Source organism: Vespula vulgaris, chromosome 8 (genome assembly GCF_905475345.1).
Source record: "Vespula vulgaris chromosome 8, iyVesVulg1.1, whole genome shotgun sequence".
NCBI lineage: Eukaryota > Metazoa > Arthropoda > Insecta > Hymenoptera > Vespidae > Vespula > Vespula vulgaris.
In genome coordinates this window covers 7,885,074-7,903,910 of record NC_066593.1, presented here as the reverse complement: position 1 = coordinate 7,903,910, position 18,837 = coordinate 7,885,074, and the positions used below count along the sequence as shown (strand labels likewise).

At 30.2% G+C, this 18,837-nt stretch overlaps 1 protein-coding gene across 13 annotated transcripts in view; it reads left to right on the top strand.

Moving 5' to 3' along the window:
• The window catches only part of LOC127065624 (venom dipeptidyl peptidase 4), a 269,779-nt gene that overhangs the window by 105,479 nt on the left and 145,463 nt on the right, over nucleotides 1-18,837 (top strand). The gene's annotated exons all lie outside the window — the stretch shown is intronic.

Genomic DNA, 18,837 nt, shown 5'->3' with positions numbered 1-18,837 from the left:
TATTAAATAATAAAGAAATTAATTAATAATATTAATATTATTATATGTAATATGTTATATTACATATAATACATTAATATGTATGTTAAAAATTATTACATAAATTAATAATATAATATAATTTAATTAATATAATTAATAACAATTTAATATAAATTAATAATAAATAAATAAATAAATAAATAAATAAATAAATAAATAAATATACTTAATCTTATCGTTGTTAGATAATAATTAATTAATATAGAATATACATAGAACAAATGGATAATATACAAAGAAATCATCGAGAATTTGAATGAAATTTTATTAAAATATACATCTACGTATCATTAAAACAACAACAACAACAATAACGACGACGATAGAACAATAGAAAACAAAATAAAAAAAATGATTTATCTTTCTCATTTAGGAAAAGAACGTCAAGGATTCGGGCAAATTTTTTTCTTTTTTTTTTTCTTTTCTTTTTTTTTCTTTTTCTCTTCCCTCTTTCGGTGTTTGCCTCTCAGCCCTCTCGGAGAGTAACGAGCAACGAGGTGTAACGAAGTGTCGTGGAAACGGAAAAGGGATAAAATTTACTGTACTTCCGACATTTCCACTTGGTACTCGTCGTCGGTATATCTACCAGTCAAAACTACAATGGCACTTTTCAACCTATCCCTATTTCAACGCCTTCAAATCGATTTTTTGACAAAGGGAAGATTGTCCGTTACTCGACGGAAATAGAATTAGGCATTCCTTGATCCTCAGGATTTAGTCTGATGACTTTCACGGCCAAAGCAATTTAGAACAAGAGTTGGATTTTCCAGACGAGCCTTCTCTTACCTTCTCTTACCTTTAAATTTTCCTTTCTATCTCTTTCTACGTTTACTTAGTTTTCCTTTTCGTCTTCGTCTTCGTTTTCGTCTTCTCATCATTCTTTCTCTTTCTCTTTCTCTGTTGTCTGTATCTTTCTCTCTATCTTCTTTCCTCGTGACACGACACTATGGATGTAGCAAGTGCACAAGATGCGCATAAAAGCTCCGCAAATTGCGACATCCTCAGGCTTTTCTCAACCGATTTTACTTGGGCGGTAATCGCACCTTGTTATTGCCCGTCATAAACTCTTCTAGTCTCTTGTCTCCTCGAGCTTACGCTATAGAAAATGTCAAGAGAGAAAGAGAGAGAGAGAGAGAGAGAGAGAGAGAAAGAGAGAATTATCGAGAAAAAGAAAACTCCGATTTCGGTGATGATGGATTCGAATTCAAAGTAATAATGGTCCTTTTAAATATAAACTGTACAAAGAAAAAAAGAAAAGAAGTAATAAAAGTTCGCTATTTATTTGATCAATAGTCTTGAACGAATTTTGATCGAATTTTTCAACTTTTTTATTTAAATTATTACACATTTTTTCTCCTTTTTTTTTTAAAATAAATAATCAGTGTTTAAACAAGTTGTAATAAATTGTTAATAGGTAATATATAGGTGAGGCAATCTTGACACTTAATTATTTTTATTGATCAATATATATTCGATAGATATACTGACCATTTATTTTATAAAATATTGTTAATTGATAAAAAAATATGAAATAGAAATGACAAAATAAAAGCAACAATATATATATATATATATATATATATATATATATATATATATATATAAATTGTTGCTTTTTTCAATATATACACATATTTTGAAAAAATTGATAAATCTCTGTTAACGCATTCACTGCGGCGGATAACGTCAATTGGCGAAATTGTTAACGTTACTATGATGCTACAGTTGTTTGCCGCCATCAACCAAATGAATACCTCCCATCCTCCTAAAAAAAAATAATGGTATATAAACCATATCTACCTAAGATATTTATTTTTATAGACACACCATAATGTTTTAAGAACATTTTTCGAATTACTATCGATCATAGTACGAATTTGTTATTTATTTAATGCTGGTTGATAAGTTTCCGTAACCACAAAAAAATCGAGTAATCAGTCTATCGAATATTTTCCCTTTGAAAAAACTTTGTAATTCACGAGTTTAGTTGTTATCAATTTGACATTGAATCGTACAATGGTCTATAAAAAAAAATCGGTCCATTTTCGTTCGTATTTTTACAGATTTTGCCGAGCGATCTTTTTTCATGGAATCTTCGATCGCGATTTTATCTTCGTTCCTTTTCTATCCTTTCCTATAATCTCCTATTCTTCGAATTTTCTTCTACGGAAGTCTATCTCGTTTATCACGTTCATGGCTACACTTTACTTTACTCTTTTTTTTATACCTCTGTCCCTCTATTTTCTTCTTTTCCTCTCTTTTTTTTCTCTCTCTCTCTCTCTCTCTTTTTCTATCTGTTTGTCCCTCTCTTTTTTCCGGATTTTTAAAATCCTTTGAAATCCTTTGTTCTTCCTCCCATTGGCATGTTAGCCTCTTCTCTATTTTCCATATCGGACTTTGCAATTGGCAGTATTTAATCGAAACAATCTACTGAAGTAGAGAAATAGATACATTTCCTCCATCTTTTTTTCAAGCTCAATTGAATTACTTAAATTCTCCGAAATGCAATGTGGAATAGAAATTTATTGAATAAATTGTTATTTGTTTGTTTCAAGTTTCTATTTGAAACTTATTGTATTATAATGTTTTTATTATGTATCTAAATAATGTTTTTACGTATGAAATAATTGAAATGTTGAACTATTGAAAACAATTTTGTTTCGTATTACATATACATATATATATATGTATAAAATATATTTATTATTTTATATATATATTATATATATTATATTATATTATAGGTATTACACACACACACACACACATATATATAAAATACAAAAAAATCAATATTATTACAGTTAAAATTATTTTCCACTTTTTTGTATATTATTGTTCTCGTATTTCTATTTTTTTCTCTGTTTATAATTTTTTTTTATGTTCATAACTAGTCAAAAAAGTGGGTAGATTTTGTTTCATTTCTAGAGTGAAAAAAAAAGGGAGAAAAAAATTTTCTAGTAAATAGAAACGAGAGAGGAGGGGGGAGGTGAAATGTGCAACGAAAACGAAGGTATATCCGATGCAAATAAATTTTTACTGCACTCTCCCTCTCTCTCTCTCTCTGTTTTTTTTTTTTGTGATATACTTATTGTTAGACCAGGGATTCTCAATCTTTTATATTTCATATAACCCCTTAAAAATATATATGTAACTCGTACTGTTTAATAAAACTATAATTATAGTTCTAATTATATTCGTAAATGACATACAAAGAGTTTCAAAAGGTTTGACCTGGTATTACTTCAGGAATATATCAAGGAGACTCTATAAAATAAGTTTTTCTTTTTTCTTTTTTTTTTCTGAAATTCTGTTTGAACTATACACGTGTAACCTCAAGTTTTAACGGCGTAGCCCACTTTGAGAATCCCTGACTTAGACTATCCATTACGAGAAATTTTTTTGGGGTGAAAATAAAATTTTCTCCAATCTGCGCCATCTGAATTTTAATTAACGTTTCCGTCGTTTCGAGTTGCTCTTCAAACGTCGTTCACCATCAGTTTCGAAGAGAGAAAGAGAGAGAGAGAAAGAGAGAGAGAGAACGAAAAAGAGGTAGTATAGTTGAAAAAGAAGGATCTGGTAAAACGATTTTATTGGCAATACACTCAAGAATTTTAAAAGCTGCGTATCGTTGCAGACATACAAAATACGTCTCGCGTTAATTAAAACACAGACTTTTACCGTGGCAAGCATCGTTGTGTCGTCATCGTCGTCGTCGTCGTCGTCGTCGTCGTCTTAGTCGTCGTCGTCTTTCCTACCAATCGTAAATTAAAAACAGTTTTTACGTTCGCGAGAACGGAGTTTAGTTGGAGGAATAAAAAAGAAAAGCTTGGAGATCAGCGAATAGAGAAGAGGCTCGTTCAAATTAGACTTTCTTGGATTGCCCTGAAGCACTTTGGAGATATCGTTAAATGTATACTAAACGTTCGAACTTTCGAAAAGTAATTATTGATTGGTTTTTGTCGATGTTAAGAAGAGAAAAACTATTTTTTTTTACCATTTTCGACAAACCACGTTGATCGTGGTATTTTATTATTGAGATATGGTCTGTGGTGGTATAAAATTTATTAAATGAATAAATAAATATATACAAATACTTACGTTCGTTTATGTATATTCGTCTTTTACTTTGATTAAAATATAATTTTGAAATTAATATTTATTATAGGAGTGTTTAACAAATTTGTTATTATTAAAAGTGTTCCAAGTCCATTTTTAATCAAAAAAGAATGAAAATTTTGTTTTTCTTTTTAACAATATTAGTAATATTAGTAATTATTATCGTATAATAGAATTAAACGTGTTTTGTATAATTTTTAATTTTTGTTAAATATTAATATTTTTTAATTACTTCAAATTTAATCTTACATATTTCAATATAGGAATATACTAATTATATATCGCTTTAAAATAAAGAAAATGACTCGAATTACAACAAGAGACAAAATTGATGGATCTTTAAGCAAGGTCGATTGCATCGCACTATTTTACTAAATAATCAATATAATAATTTAATAAATTAAAATACTAAAAATGAATATAACATTTAATTGAATAAATTAATACAATAATTTCATACGTTATTATAAAAAGTTAAAGTTATTATAAAGTTTAAAATTATTATTAAAAAAAAAAAAAAAAAAAAACAAAATCTTTAAAATATCTTCCTTTGTTTATTCATTCTAACGTTTTTTCTAATTCGCATAATTCGTATTACATATTTTATCATATTTTGCTTTACGTCATAATTTCAATCAGAACCGCGTCGTGCACGTAGATTATTGAATAGATCGATAAAATGAAAAAACGAAAAGAAAAAAAAAAACAAACAAAACAAAACGAAAAAAAAAGTGTTGCTATCGTATACGAGTGAGAGTAAAAGTTATCATTTTTTCGGCAAGCGCGATGAATTAAATTCATCTGCAAGTTAATCGAACACTGCTACGTCGATCGCAATTTCCGATTATCCAGTTTTGAAAGCTCCGAGGCGTCTCGTCGGATTAAAAACCGCGCGTAATCGGAAGAAGCGTGGCTGAACGATCCGTAGGATACGCTTGTAAACAAAACAGGACAGTCTGTTGGCAATCCGGTAAATTGAATCTGAATCAGGTTGCGAGTTTCCCTTGAACTCGAGGATTACAACTGCCGCAGAGTGGATACTATCGAGCTCTGTGGCTTTTCCTCCTAAAACGCGAGCGTGCCATCGATAAAATAAATTTATTACAGCTTTTACTAATTTTTTAAACTCGTTTTCGTTTTTTTTTTCTTCTTCTTCTTCTTCTTCTTTTCGAACGACTTAATAGATTATTCCACTTAATATAATTATTAATGAATTTTATTAATATCTTTTAATAATATTTTTTAATTCAAACACAAACCCTTAAATGTTTCAATATAGGAATATATTGATTACATATCGCTTTAAAATAAAGAAAATAAGCTCGAATTATAACAAGAAATAAAATTGAGAAATGAAATTGAGTCTTTAAGCTAGATCGAATAAAACAATCTTTTGTTACAATTATTTTCTTGTTCATTTAATGTCACAGCGAAAAGAATGATTTTCGAATGTAAATAAAATTTTACGCACGATTGTCTCTAAGTTTTATAATTATCGTGCAACAGTTATTGCTTTAAATTTCAACAATATTCCTATACAAAGTTTATTACTTTATATTATCGAGAAAAACAAAGCTGTTATTAAAGTGTCATTTTATTTGTTCATATGCGTGCGCGTATAGTTTTTAATTCGATAATTTTTTATACATTCATTATCATATCTATTAGAATATAATTTACCGTCTATTAAAATGTTGTCGATATTAACATTGTACAAATTATAATCCGACAATATGAAACATGCTGATGTTAATATTGTTTAAATGAGTCACTTGTAGAGTGCGCTTATGAAACGACCGCCTTGGACGCGTGCAAATAAAGCTGCATATATACAGGTCCTTTCATTTCCTAAGCTTTGTAGAATATTCTATTCCGTTGGGATAAATGTAACAAATGGTATCTGCTTTCGACGTATTAATAATTAATATTGAACATTATATTCTTTGTTAGAGATATTGTTATAATTATTATTATTATAATTGTTGTAGTTGTTGTTGTTAATATTAATATATTATTATTATTATTATTACTATTATTATTATTATCGTTAGCATCATCATCATTACATGTTATTACTTGAACAAGTACGAATAATTAATTATCAATAAAGAAAAGGGTATTTCGGTCGATTAATATGCACTGTATAAATTAGAATAAAATTTATTATACGTCAGATCTTGATAATACATTTGTTTCGAAAAAGATGTTTTTTTTTTTTCTTCAAAAAAGAACGAAGAAAGAGAAAAAGAAAAAGAATTATATCGCATTGTTCTCCGCAATGACTGTGTCGTTTGAAATTTCTAATATCACGTTCGTTAATTTCGAGTGTATGGTTAACGAACAGAACAGAAGAACAGATAGAATGACTGACAATGACTTATGAGGGTATGTAGAGAAAAGTGGAACTTGCTAAAATCGATCGATGAAGAAGTAGTGGAAGAAGGAAAGCTTGAGAAAGGACAGACGACGTTTCCCACGGCCATTGTTCGAAACTTTCATTGAAATGGGATTAATGAACTTTATAAGCGGAACATCCAGCGCTATAAAGTATTCCCGATAACCGGTAAATATACGGACCGGCGAATCATTATAACGATTTCAACGTATAGATAAAAATATCTTTTTTCTTTCCTTCTCTTTTTTTTTATCTTTTATTATTTCCTTTTTTCATTCCTTTCTTTCGTCTCTAATATTTTTATCATCTTTCCTCTTGAATCCATCCGAGTTGACGAACGAGACCAGACACGGAAGGATGAGTTATAAAAGATTGAATTTAGGTTATAGATTTCTTTCCATTTACCGATAACTTTATTAAAATTTTAATTAATACATCTCTCTCTCTCTCTCTCTCTTTCTCTCTCTCTCTCTCTCTGTCCCTCTCTGTCCGTCTCTTTCTCTCTCGTAGATAATGGGACATAAATTCATTTCGAACGATTTTATGTATAGAATTAATAGTTTTATCATGAAATCGTTTATTACGTAGATTATTACGTAGGATTATTATGATTCTTCGTTTATTTGCGATCAACTTAAATATCTATTTAATCCTAGATAACGCATGCTATTTACATTCCTTTTCTTTTTTTTTTTTTGTACATTAAAGTATTTATGATTTAACATTTAAATCGATCGATACGATCTTCTGGTATTCAATAATGTATGTTCATTATTTAATAATTGCTTCTAAGAGCAATTAATTTTTGAATTCGATGACTTTATTACAAATATTTATTATTAATCAATGACGTAATTTTACGGTCAGCTTCACGAATAGGTACCAAGTATTGTAGACAATATGTCATTTAATATAATTATTCTGATATATAAGTTACTATCAATTTATCCTTATATCATTTGCAATTCTCTATTATAAACGAGCATACCATTGTCTTTATCTTGGTAATATTTTACCTTTACTATCGGTAACGTACTAAATCCTGTCACACTTAAGCCGTGACCTGCGAAACTGTATTTTACAAAGAGCTTACAGTAAAAGTTTAAGACAGATATTATTAAATATCAAATGATGTTTCAAGTTGAAAACCATCTACCAACGTGAATACCATTAACTTTCTACGCTCGTTCAGTATATTTTATAGAAAAAAGAAAAACAAAGAGAGAGAGAGAAAGACAAAAAATTACAACGATACATTTTATCTAATTATTTGTGTTTATTTGTATAAAAGTAATTAGCTTCTTTTACTAACGTCATCGATATATTTATCTTGTAGTCTGGCGTTGACATGGTCCAGGTAAACACAGACAACAATAAAACTAGGTAAAAAACGTTCGAGTAGAGTCGAATATCGTTCGTTCGTTCGTTCGTTCGTTCGTTCGTTCGTTCGATCGATCGATCGACATTCGATGACCATCTGTTCGAGATTCATTTCGATTGAAGAGCAGACAGACTTAATAATCTCGTACTTTGTACTTTCGAGGTTCGCGAAATACAGTGAAATATTAATCGTGAATACTCATTGTCTGAACAGAATACTCTCTTTGACAACATAACTTATTCTATTGGTCGTACGAATGAACGAATCGATTATAACTTTCCTATGGTTTCTGAGAATTAATGTTAAATATAATCCATGCGTCCTTCGTGATGTACGTGATTTCTTTCGACTTTCGAAAAACACTTGAAACACTTCGTTCGTAGAAACTCTATTCTCACGTTCCTCGTCCTCGAACTCTTCCTGAATAGAGAAGAGAAATTTCTATCATCGTAAATTCATAATATTATCACGATAAATAAATTTCTACGATCTCGTCCTTATTATTTTCGACAAAATATTATACTGTCCTACTTTCTGCTCGAATGTGTTCTTTCTCTTTTTCTTACGTTTGAAAAAGAGTGCATTAGATTTTCTTTTCTTACATTTTTGATACTATAGTAATATACGTATACATATATATATATATATATATATATATATATATATATATGTATGTATATATAATGTGTGTGTATAATATTTGTATGTGTATATATATATATATATATATATATATATATAATATATAATATATATATGTATGTATATATAGAATAAAGTAGTACATACGTATATACGCATATATATATACTCGATTGATTTTAACTTAGTCAAGAAATACTATACCAAAAGTAAGTATAACTTTACTGAACGAAATAAGCATGAAAGCATATAATATACCACGAATATTCAACATAATTTATGATTCATATAACTCTCTACGAGATACTCTCACTTACTTTATCGATTCGAATGAAGGAGGAAGGAAAAGAAAAAAGAAATAAGAAAAAAGAAAAGCGAAAAAGAGAAACGAAGAAAATAATCACGAGCTCGTGGAGGTAAAAAATATTCAAAGTAGTCACGGACCAATTGTAAAACGAGAAGGCAATGTTTTTACTTATATATCTTTTCCGGTCTTACATTAGAATGCTGTTTTATAGCTCGAACTACTTACCAATAGTAGTCGTAGGACGTGAGCCACGAATCGACCAACCGTAATGGATACGACCTATCAGAGATGGAGAACAAATGAAAGGAAACAAAAATATCCTCGTTTCCCTCGATATTGCTCTATTCTTTTTTATTTTTTTCTTATTTTCCTATTTTTTTTTTTTTTATACATTACTTGTTAGATTGTTATTTTCATTGAAAATCTTCTCCTTCAAGTTTCATATTACCTGATTTAACTTTTATAAAAGAACTTAGTTCGACGTAGTTCCTTTAATACGAACTATTTGTTAATTCGAATTATTTATCGAGCTACTTTCCTACCGTTAATAAGGATTATCAATGAAAAAAATGTATTTTTATTAATTATCTTCGTAATAACTTTGTTCGTATACTCTTGTTTATATTATGACTATACCATTTGGAGATTAATATTGCGTATAAAAGTCGCATTTGTCGACTAAAACATTTTTCTAACTTTTTTTTTTTCTTGTTTTGTTCCTTTAGACAACTACAAACGAAATTCATAAAAAGCTAAAAGTCGCAATTTGACGTGAGAGCTCGGAAAATGCTAATAAAAATGGTTTTAGCTGCAAAGCCTCCAGCTAAAATGGCATCTACCTGCCATAGTACTTAAACTGTAAAACTCGTGAATGCATATATTACATAGATGTACGTTCAAAGAAATGGAGATATCTAATCATAGAGATGAGAGAGGACGTTCTCAAAAAAGGATTGATAATGAGAAGGAATAATAATATTAGATAATAGATTTGGATTTAAAAAATATATATAAGAATCTTTGTATTTTCGTTCACATTTTTTAACATATTTTTTCATCGATAATACGAAAACGATCGATATCGCAAAAGTTTATTAGATTTATCTTGCAATACATATCGTTGCGATTGAAAAATTCATTATTTCGATCTCCTTTTAAAAGAATGAATACCGAAATAAGAATATTATTTCGATTTTCGTTAATTTTTTTTTTTTTTTAACAAGTACATTAACGATCGAAAGGTTGACGAATGAAGAATACACTTTGACGGACTAGCGAAGAAATGGAATAAAATGAAATGAAATGAAATGAAATGAAATAAACTAAACTAAAATAAAATAAAAGAAAATAAAAAATCAATAAAAGAATGGGACTTACGAGAAGGCAATAAATCGTAGGGATATTCTTCGATGGGACGTTAAACGGGTCAGCGTTTCGTGAAGCCGTAAGACGATAAATCCAAGTGCATCGAAGTAAAAGCCGAAGAAGAAGAAGAAGAAGAAGAAGAAGAAGAAGAAGAAGAAGAAGAAGAAGAAGAAAGAAAGAGAATAACGAGAAGGAAGTAGTAAAGAAAAGGGAGGCGAAGGAAGAAAGAAAGAAAGAAGAAGAAGAAGAAGAAAAAGAAGAAGAAGAAAAAAAAAGAAGAAGAAGAAGAAGAAAGAGAAGAAGGAAGTAGTAAAGAAAAGGAAGGCGAAGAAAGAAAGAAAGAAAGAAAGAAAGAAGAAGAAAAAGGAGGAAAATAAGGAGGAGGATAAGAATAAAGAAAAAGGAGAAGGAGAAAGAGTAAGACGAAGAGGAGGAAGCGAAGGAGAAGGGTAGAAAGCAAAGTCGCGACCTCTTCATCTTATTTCGACGTTTTCGTCGAGCACCCACGAGTATCGAGACCATTAATTCTCACAAGGCAGAAGGGAGGAGGTAGATCTTGTGATCAGCTACAAGTTTCCTTCTTCCGAAGAAGTCGTGAAATATGCAGCGCCAAAGGGTGAGAGTTAGCTACAGAAAGAAAGAAGAGACAGAGAGAGGAGAGAGAGAGAGAGAGAGAGAGAGAGAGAGAGAGAGAGAGGTGAAGAGAAACTGGGAGAGTGGTAGATAGTTCCGCAAGTACGTGCCAAAGCTCCTTTGTTTTGCGCTAGTTAAAAGTTGGTACTACTCCAAAGATAAGAGGATGAAGAGCAAGCGTTGAGAATGAAAGAGATAGAGATAGATAGATAGGTAGGTAGGTAGAGAGAGAGAGAGAGAGAGAGAACACCCTGAAGGAAGTGTACGCGACGGTTCGGAAAAGGAGAGAAAAAGGCGGGAAATCCTGTTGGATGATCGTAGACTCTTTCTTTGTGCCAAGGTTCTTCACAAAGTGCATTATTTCGATCCAACTTCTAATGCTAGAACTATATCATTTCTATTTTGATGTAACTGCTGTTTCCTTCTTTCTTTCTTTCTTTATTCTTTTCTTTTTTTTCCTTCTTTCCTTGTCTTTCTTTATCTTTTTTTTTACTTTCTTCCTTTCCTCTTAAATATTTATTTCATAAATAAATTTGAAGGAAATCGTAGGATCGTCGGTTGGTATACTACGACGTGTGTTTGTCCATTGTTATCGACGACTATAACGATTCAGTTTCGAACGAAGTAAGTTTCTGTTCGATTTCGACTCGTCGAAAGAGCAGCATCCTTTCGAAAGTTCGTCCGAAAAGTTTGCCCGTTGGTAGATCTTAGTATTTTGAAATTGGGGTGAGGAAGTGGGATAAAAGGGCTGCGTTTTCGTTCGTTCCGTTTGAACTTACGAGAGTAAAGTGGATCTGCGAGGGAATACGAAGAGGAAAAGACAGAGAGAGGGAGAGAGAGCGAAACAGAGAGAGAGAGAGAGAGAGAGAGAGAGAGAGAGAGATGGGATAAGAAAAGAAAGAGAATGGTTAGAAAATTTGACGGCACTGCAGTCATACGTAGAACGCTACGGCGACGATTGCGGAGTATAGGGAGAATGGTTCACGTGGAACAGGAGAGGGAGTTGAATTGCAGCTGAGAGAGAGAGAGAGAGAGAGAGAGAGAGAGAGAGGAAGGGAGGAAGGTGGATGGAAGGGGGAGTCGAATCAATAACCTCTACAGCGGATTTGTCTTTCCACAGCCGATTTCACAAACGGCACCCTTCACCTCGTTTTTAAAGCGACGAACCGTGAATCTCTCCTGCATTATGTGCCCACCGATTGCCGCGGCCGTATAAACGACGCGTTTCATCCAGAAATTTCAACAATCTTCCGCAAGAGCAAAGCCATCGCGATTTTTCCTACCGGAAAGGGTCACGCTCTGCTGCGATATAAACGCACCCCGCGTTCGATTTCTCCCGTAGTCCATTTCTTTTTTTTTTCTTTCTTTTTTATATTTTTATTTTTTTATATAAACTTTCCATTCACTTTTGCTTGTTCTTTCTTTTTTCTTTTACTCTCTCTCTCTCTCTCTCTCTCTCTCTCTCTCTCTCTCTCTCTCTCTCTCTCTCTCTCTCTCTCTCTCTTTCTTTCTCTTTCTCGATCTTTTTTCTTTTCTTTTTTGTTTTGTTTTTTATTTGTTTGACAAATATCAAAAGAATAACATTCTAGTAATTTGTATGTCAAATCTCTCTATGTTGTTACTACACGTTGTACGACTACTATATTTGACTTATCATCATATGTAAAAATGATGGAATAATAAATACATTATTTATTATAGGTGTAATATCGATCATAATGCATATGGAGAAAAATAAATGTCTACGTATATCGATTTTGACTTTATATTTTTACAGCTTATTATTATTTATGAGATATTGAAACAGCGTGCATGTATTATCTTTGTTTGTCGACTTGCTTATTCGTCGTGTCTTTGTTCGATGATATTTCATTCTTTTTATTTCTTTTACAAATTGTCCTTTTCATTATTTTTAATTAAACTTATAGTGTCAAATGATTACGTCCGAAAGAACAGCTAATTAAAAATTTCTACATTTTATTATATATATATATATATATATATATATATATATATATATATATATATATATATATATACATTTGCCAGATGTGACAGATAACCGATTCTGTGCTGCTTGTATCAACGAAAGGTTCTCAGATATTTGACAGGACGTTCTGTTTGGTCTGACAGTAATCGAATATCGATTCATACTTCAAATGTTATTTTTTTTCTTTTTTTTTTATACTAAACCTACAACGAATATATATATATATATATAGAGAGAGAGAGATGGTATTTCTATGGGTAAAAGTTTAACCAATTTTTAAGAAAGCAATATTTGTATCGTTGTTTGTTGAAATCGTTAAAAGTGAAAGAAGGAAAAATAATCGATTGAAACTTTCACAAATTCAACGATTATATTACAAACATATACTTTCCACATAGTCATTTCATTTCTTCTCTCGCGATTATTTTATTTTCATATGTATAACGAAGACGAGAGCAATGCATAGAAAGATAGATAGAGAGAGAGAGAGAGAGACAGAGAGCTTCTCAATTAATCACGTTGAAAATGGAGAAAGGTATAAAAACATCACTACATATTTTACAAACTCTCTCCTCTCTTATATACGTATATGTACATATTGTCGTGAAAAAACAATAAAACATTTCACGTTTTGTCCGGTATGTTTGCTAACAAAATTATTATAATTAAATGTCCTCTCATTAAAGTAATACATTGACGACAAAATACATTTTTCGTTGGAAGAAAGCGTAAGAAAGAAAAAGGGCAGGAAAGGAGAAGAAAAGAAAAAAAAAAGAAAGAGAGATGTATAACGCAGAAGGAAAACAAAGAACAAGAATCACGATTATAATTAGTTGTTTTCGTAGCACGTTTAAGTTGCTCTTCTGTTGGTCATCTTCCTTTCCTTTTTCTCTCTTTTTACTTCTATTCTTTAAAATAAACATTTTAATTTAAAATATATTGTACTGTAAAGTATCTCGTTATTCAACAGCACATTAGTGCAAATCTTTGTTCTCTATCTTTTATAATTATCGTTAAAAGGAAATATTATCGTTTTGTTTTAATTTTTATTAAATAATTAATTGAAATGATCGAAATGTAATGTATGATTATTTTTCTGTTTTAGGTAAGTGATTTTATTCCGAGAAATTAATATCTTTTCTGAACATTGTATGGGTGAGTCAGTTATCATCTTAGATATCATTTTAATTTTATATTCTATTAGTAATAAGAAACATTCTCGTATTTTATTCGGTTAATTTCGAAGATGCTTTTTTCTTCCATTTCTTTTTTCTTCATGTACATCTTAATTGCGAAAGATGTAAATCGATAGTGGAGATGTTATTCGTTTATTGTTACTACTTTCTCTTAATTTAGGAGGAGATAGATTCCATATATTCGATTTGTTTTTGTTTCACCCTCGTTCGTTTCTTCAATCGATTTAATATACTGAGTTATACGAATCTTTGGATACTTTTCCAAATTGTATAACTTTATAATCTTTTTTTCTTTTTTTCTTTTCTTTTTTCAAATCCAATGTTACGAATTTTTAACGAATTTAAAACAGTTTTTTTTTATGTTTTGTAACTAAAAAAAATATGTATAAATTTTATTAAATCTTATTATCTTATTTGCGTTATGTAAATATGATCAAAATCGATGAATTAATATTTATTTAAAATTACAGAAAATTACATTTTCAGAAATATTTGAATATTTTTCTGATTGAAAATGTATTATCATTCAAGGTATTATTAATGAATAAAATTAAACAAGTCTTATTTTGTCAAAAAGATACATATCTACTCGTATAATTTGCTAAAAAAGAATACAATAAGTAAGATAAATACGAAACGTTGAAAAGCTTAACTAACGTTGATATACACATAATCTAATCAGAGAGTAAAATTTCGTTTGAATTCTGACCAAACATATTCGTATTATTTCAAGAGGTACAAAATTCTCTTCTTTATGAAAATACAATTCTCTGGAGACCAGGTAGCAAGCGTATTCGTATCTTTTGAAAACTGGTCGTCGGTGTGCTATGGAATTAAAGTATTCGTATGAAAGGATAATCAGTTTGAATCTGGGTTCGTTTTTTCTCTGTAAATTTTTATCTGTTATTTCCATCTAATCGATTATGCTCGTTTGAGTTTTTGCGATTAAATCTTGAATATATCAAAGATCTACTATAAATTATAAAAGAGGAGAATGGAGATAGGATGACTAGGGCATTCAGTTATTTTAATGAAAGATATTTTTATATTAAATGCAAGAGTTACGTGTGTATTTGTAATTATTTATAATATATATATTTATTTATTTTTAATTATTGATAATGTATATGTATTTTCGGATATAAGATATTAACTTTTTTTTAGCTATTTTATCTTAGTAATATATAATATAATATATAGTATAAGTATATATATATACATATATATATATGTGTTATTTTTTATATTATATTATAATATAAATTATTATTACATATTCTAACATAAAATTAAGTATTATATATATATATATATATATATATATATATATATATATGATATTTTATATATATATATATATATATATATATATATATATATATATATATAAAATGCACGCATGCACGTATACATATACATAAGACATATCAAATTAATCTTGTCACAGGATGTAGTGAATCATTGAATGAAATGGACAAGCATATTCGAAAATTAACACGGATATCGTATGGTCTTCATACCTTGCGGAAGGATGAATAGTCTGTCGATAGTATGTACGTCGATCGAACGCTTCGTCCCATTCAGAAATACTATCCGGTATATCGTAACTGACATGAACTTTCATCAAGCTGATGTCGAGTATGTAACATTAAACAACTTTGTACGGAGAATGCGATACGTATGTGCATATGTTGGAACATGATATGATATATTTACTACCTACGTAGACGGAAGCATACCTGTTAAGTCAAATCGATCAGAATATTGGAAAGCTATGAGAGAAAATAATTCTTTTTTCTTTTTTTCCTTCTTCTTTTTCATGTAACGTTTCTTATAGACGAGAATAAGTCATTATTTAACAATATTTCCATAGAAGCTTCATAGCGTGTTTGATATTCAAAAGAAAACATTTTCATTCTGAGAAATCTTATTTTTAGAATTCTATAGTCGTACAAGGCCATATTACAATAGTATTGTCACAAATGTGCTTGTCCTCCATTACTTTGTCATTAGAAATGCTATCTTGCGCATTGATTGATGAATGTTGATGCGTGTTTCATAGCAGCAATAACAGAGATTTATGTAAATGATAAACTACATGGGTAGATTAAAAAGCATTGTTTATTCAATAATTTATACTTACTATCTACACAAACACACATACATTTTGTCTGATAAATTCTCTTAAGAAATGCATAAAGAAATATTCAAAGAAATTAACTAAGAAATAAGTGATCAGTCTATAATATAATATTTTTCAAAGTAGCGAATATTTATAACCGAGAAACACAACTTTCGTAGATATCATATCGTAGTCACAGATATGTACGCACATACACACACATACACATATACATACATATACGTATACACGTTCGCGTTTAAACTGCCACGATTAGGACACAAAAATTAATACATTATATTTAGCTATGCAACAACGATGACGTTAAATGATAGGCAGGTTTATCGATGGATAATTAGAAATAGGAGGGGAGGGGTTGGGAGGAGAGGGATGAGGATTCAGGACGATGGTATGAGGGAGAATAAGGGTGAGTGTCCTAAGGGGTAAAAGGATCATGCCGCGGATATTTGTCTACCTGCGTCTGACACCAAGGCAAATTGAGATATCGATTTGCAATTTGGCACGTGGTACGGATCGTTTGAAAGTAGCTACCTACCATGCCGGCTGGCAATGCGACCAATCGGAAGCGATCGCATCCTAATCTTTGAATAGGCAGATCTATAAAATAGTAATGCCTTTTGGCTATACTCCTACGTAAAGAGAAACGAGAGAGAGGCTCCCTCACTCTACAATCTTTCGATTATCGCCTAATCACAATAAATTTTTTGAATTTATAACGATCTACAAATCTTATATTTTTATTTCTTTCGATTACGAATATTTTCAATATTGTTCCTGTTATTGTATAGATATGTATGCATGATAGGTATAGATGTATCTTAAATTATATCTTATTGTTTCATGTTTCAAAGGAAACGATTGTGAAGACGTCAGATATGATGTTTCTACAGTATAGATGAGTCATGTGTGTGTTAGGTATTATTATTTAATAATCGTATTATTCAAAAGATAATAGGATGACTAGAATATAATTGGCATCGTTGTCCATTATTCTGTAATAACATTGATGCAAGGAATCATGAATATTCTAACGCGTAATCGCTCTATGTTGTTGTTCATGAATTGAATAATGGATTGATGAATACAAAGATTAAATTAGTTTGTAGTTTATTTAAAGGAAACAAATAAAATTTATATACATATATACATACACATATGTATATATGTGTGCATTAGTTTCACGTTATCAAAAAACCGTATATCTGAAACATTCTATATGTTAGAAAGAACCAATGGCAATAATAATAAAGTGACTTTGAAGCTTTTGGTGTAGTTCGTAAAAAAGTTTTTCGCAATGATTAATTCTCTTTCATCTTTGAACATAGTATGGTTATAGTTGAATCCTTTTTGATTCACCATAATCTAATAAATATAGAAAATGTTTTTCAGGATATCTCGCACATGTATATGTATTATGTATTAAATTATATATGTATGTATATATGTATTAAACCGATATCCAGTAATTCACGTGGAGAAAAGACAAGTAACTCTTTTAAATTTTCATTAGGCCTTGAATGATTTAGATGAAAGATGGTAAAGAAAATAGAAGAGAGACAGAGAAAGACAGAGAAGGACAGAGAGAGAGAGAGAAAGAGAGAGAGAGACAGACAAAGAGAGAGAGAAAGAGAGAGAGAGAGAGAGAGAAAGAGAGAGAGTTGAAAATTCCACTAGTCTCGATTGTCCTGCTTCGTAAATTCTCTAGAAATTCTCCGCAACTCATTTTCCACATCATTTAGTTACCTTCTATCCTTGGAACAATGTTTTCAAGCTTTCAAGCTTTCGACAATTTTCGTTAGCTCGAAAACTCAGAACATCTTTCGCGTCTATTATCTCCACCTTTTACGTTTCGAAATTTAGATACCATTTAACAGTTCGTAAAAATCACTTAGTTTCTTTTTTCTCAAAACTATTACGTTTATACATTCTAATTCATGAATTATAATTAACAGTATCATACCGTCGTATAAATTATAGAATTGTTTTATTAATAAATACACGAGTGATAGGCAATGTTTCGTAATCGTAATACAATTTGCATAAAATAAGGAAACTTAAGAATGGAATATTTAAAAATGTCTTGGTATACAGTTTTTATTTCGAAATATATTTTCCTAATCGATTACGATTACCGTCGAACCGTTCAATCGTTTCCAAGAGAAATATTAATAAAAAGGAATAATTAACTAATTAAAATGTAAGGTATCTTCGAAGTAAATTTCTTCAGATTTTTTCCAATTACGTCGTGTGGAAATTTATTGAAAGTCTATGTAAGTAGTACACCTAAGTACGTCTTTACGTTTACGCATGACCGTATCGTTATTTAATAACAATCTCGGTGACTAGTGTGCATCGCAAACTATTCCGTATCCATCAATTTTCTTCGTAGAAAATGATAGATGGGCTTTTCCGTTTCATTGCACCTTCCTGAATTCCCTTTAACTCCCTTCTACTCTCTCCTCTTCCTCTTTTCAACCCGTACCCCCTGGGAATCAACGAACCGTTATATTCCGCACGCTTCTCGTCGACGTAACATTTAATGACGCAAGTTTTATTCGTCTTTATTCTTGTGAAACGTGAAAACATGTAGGAAATAATGAACGGATATGTCAGAGTATTGTCAA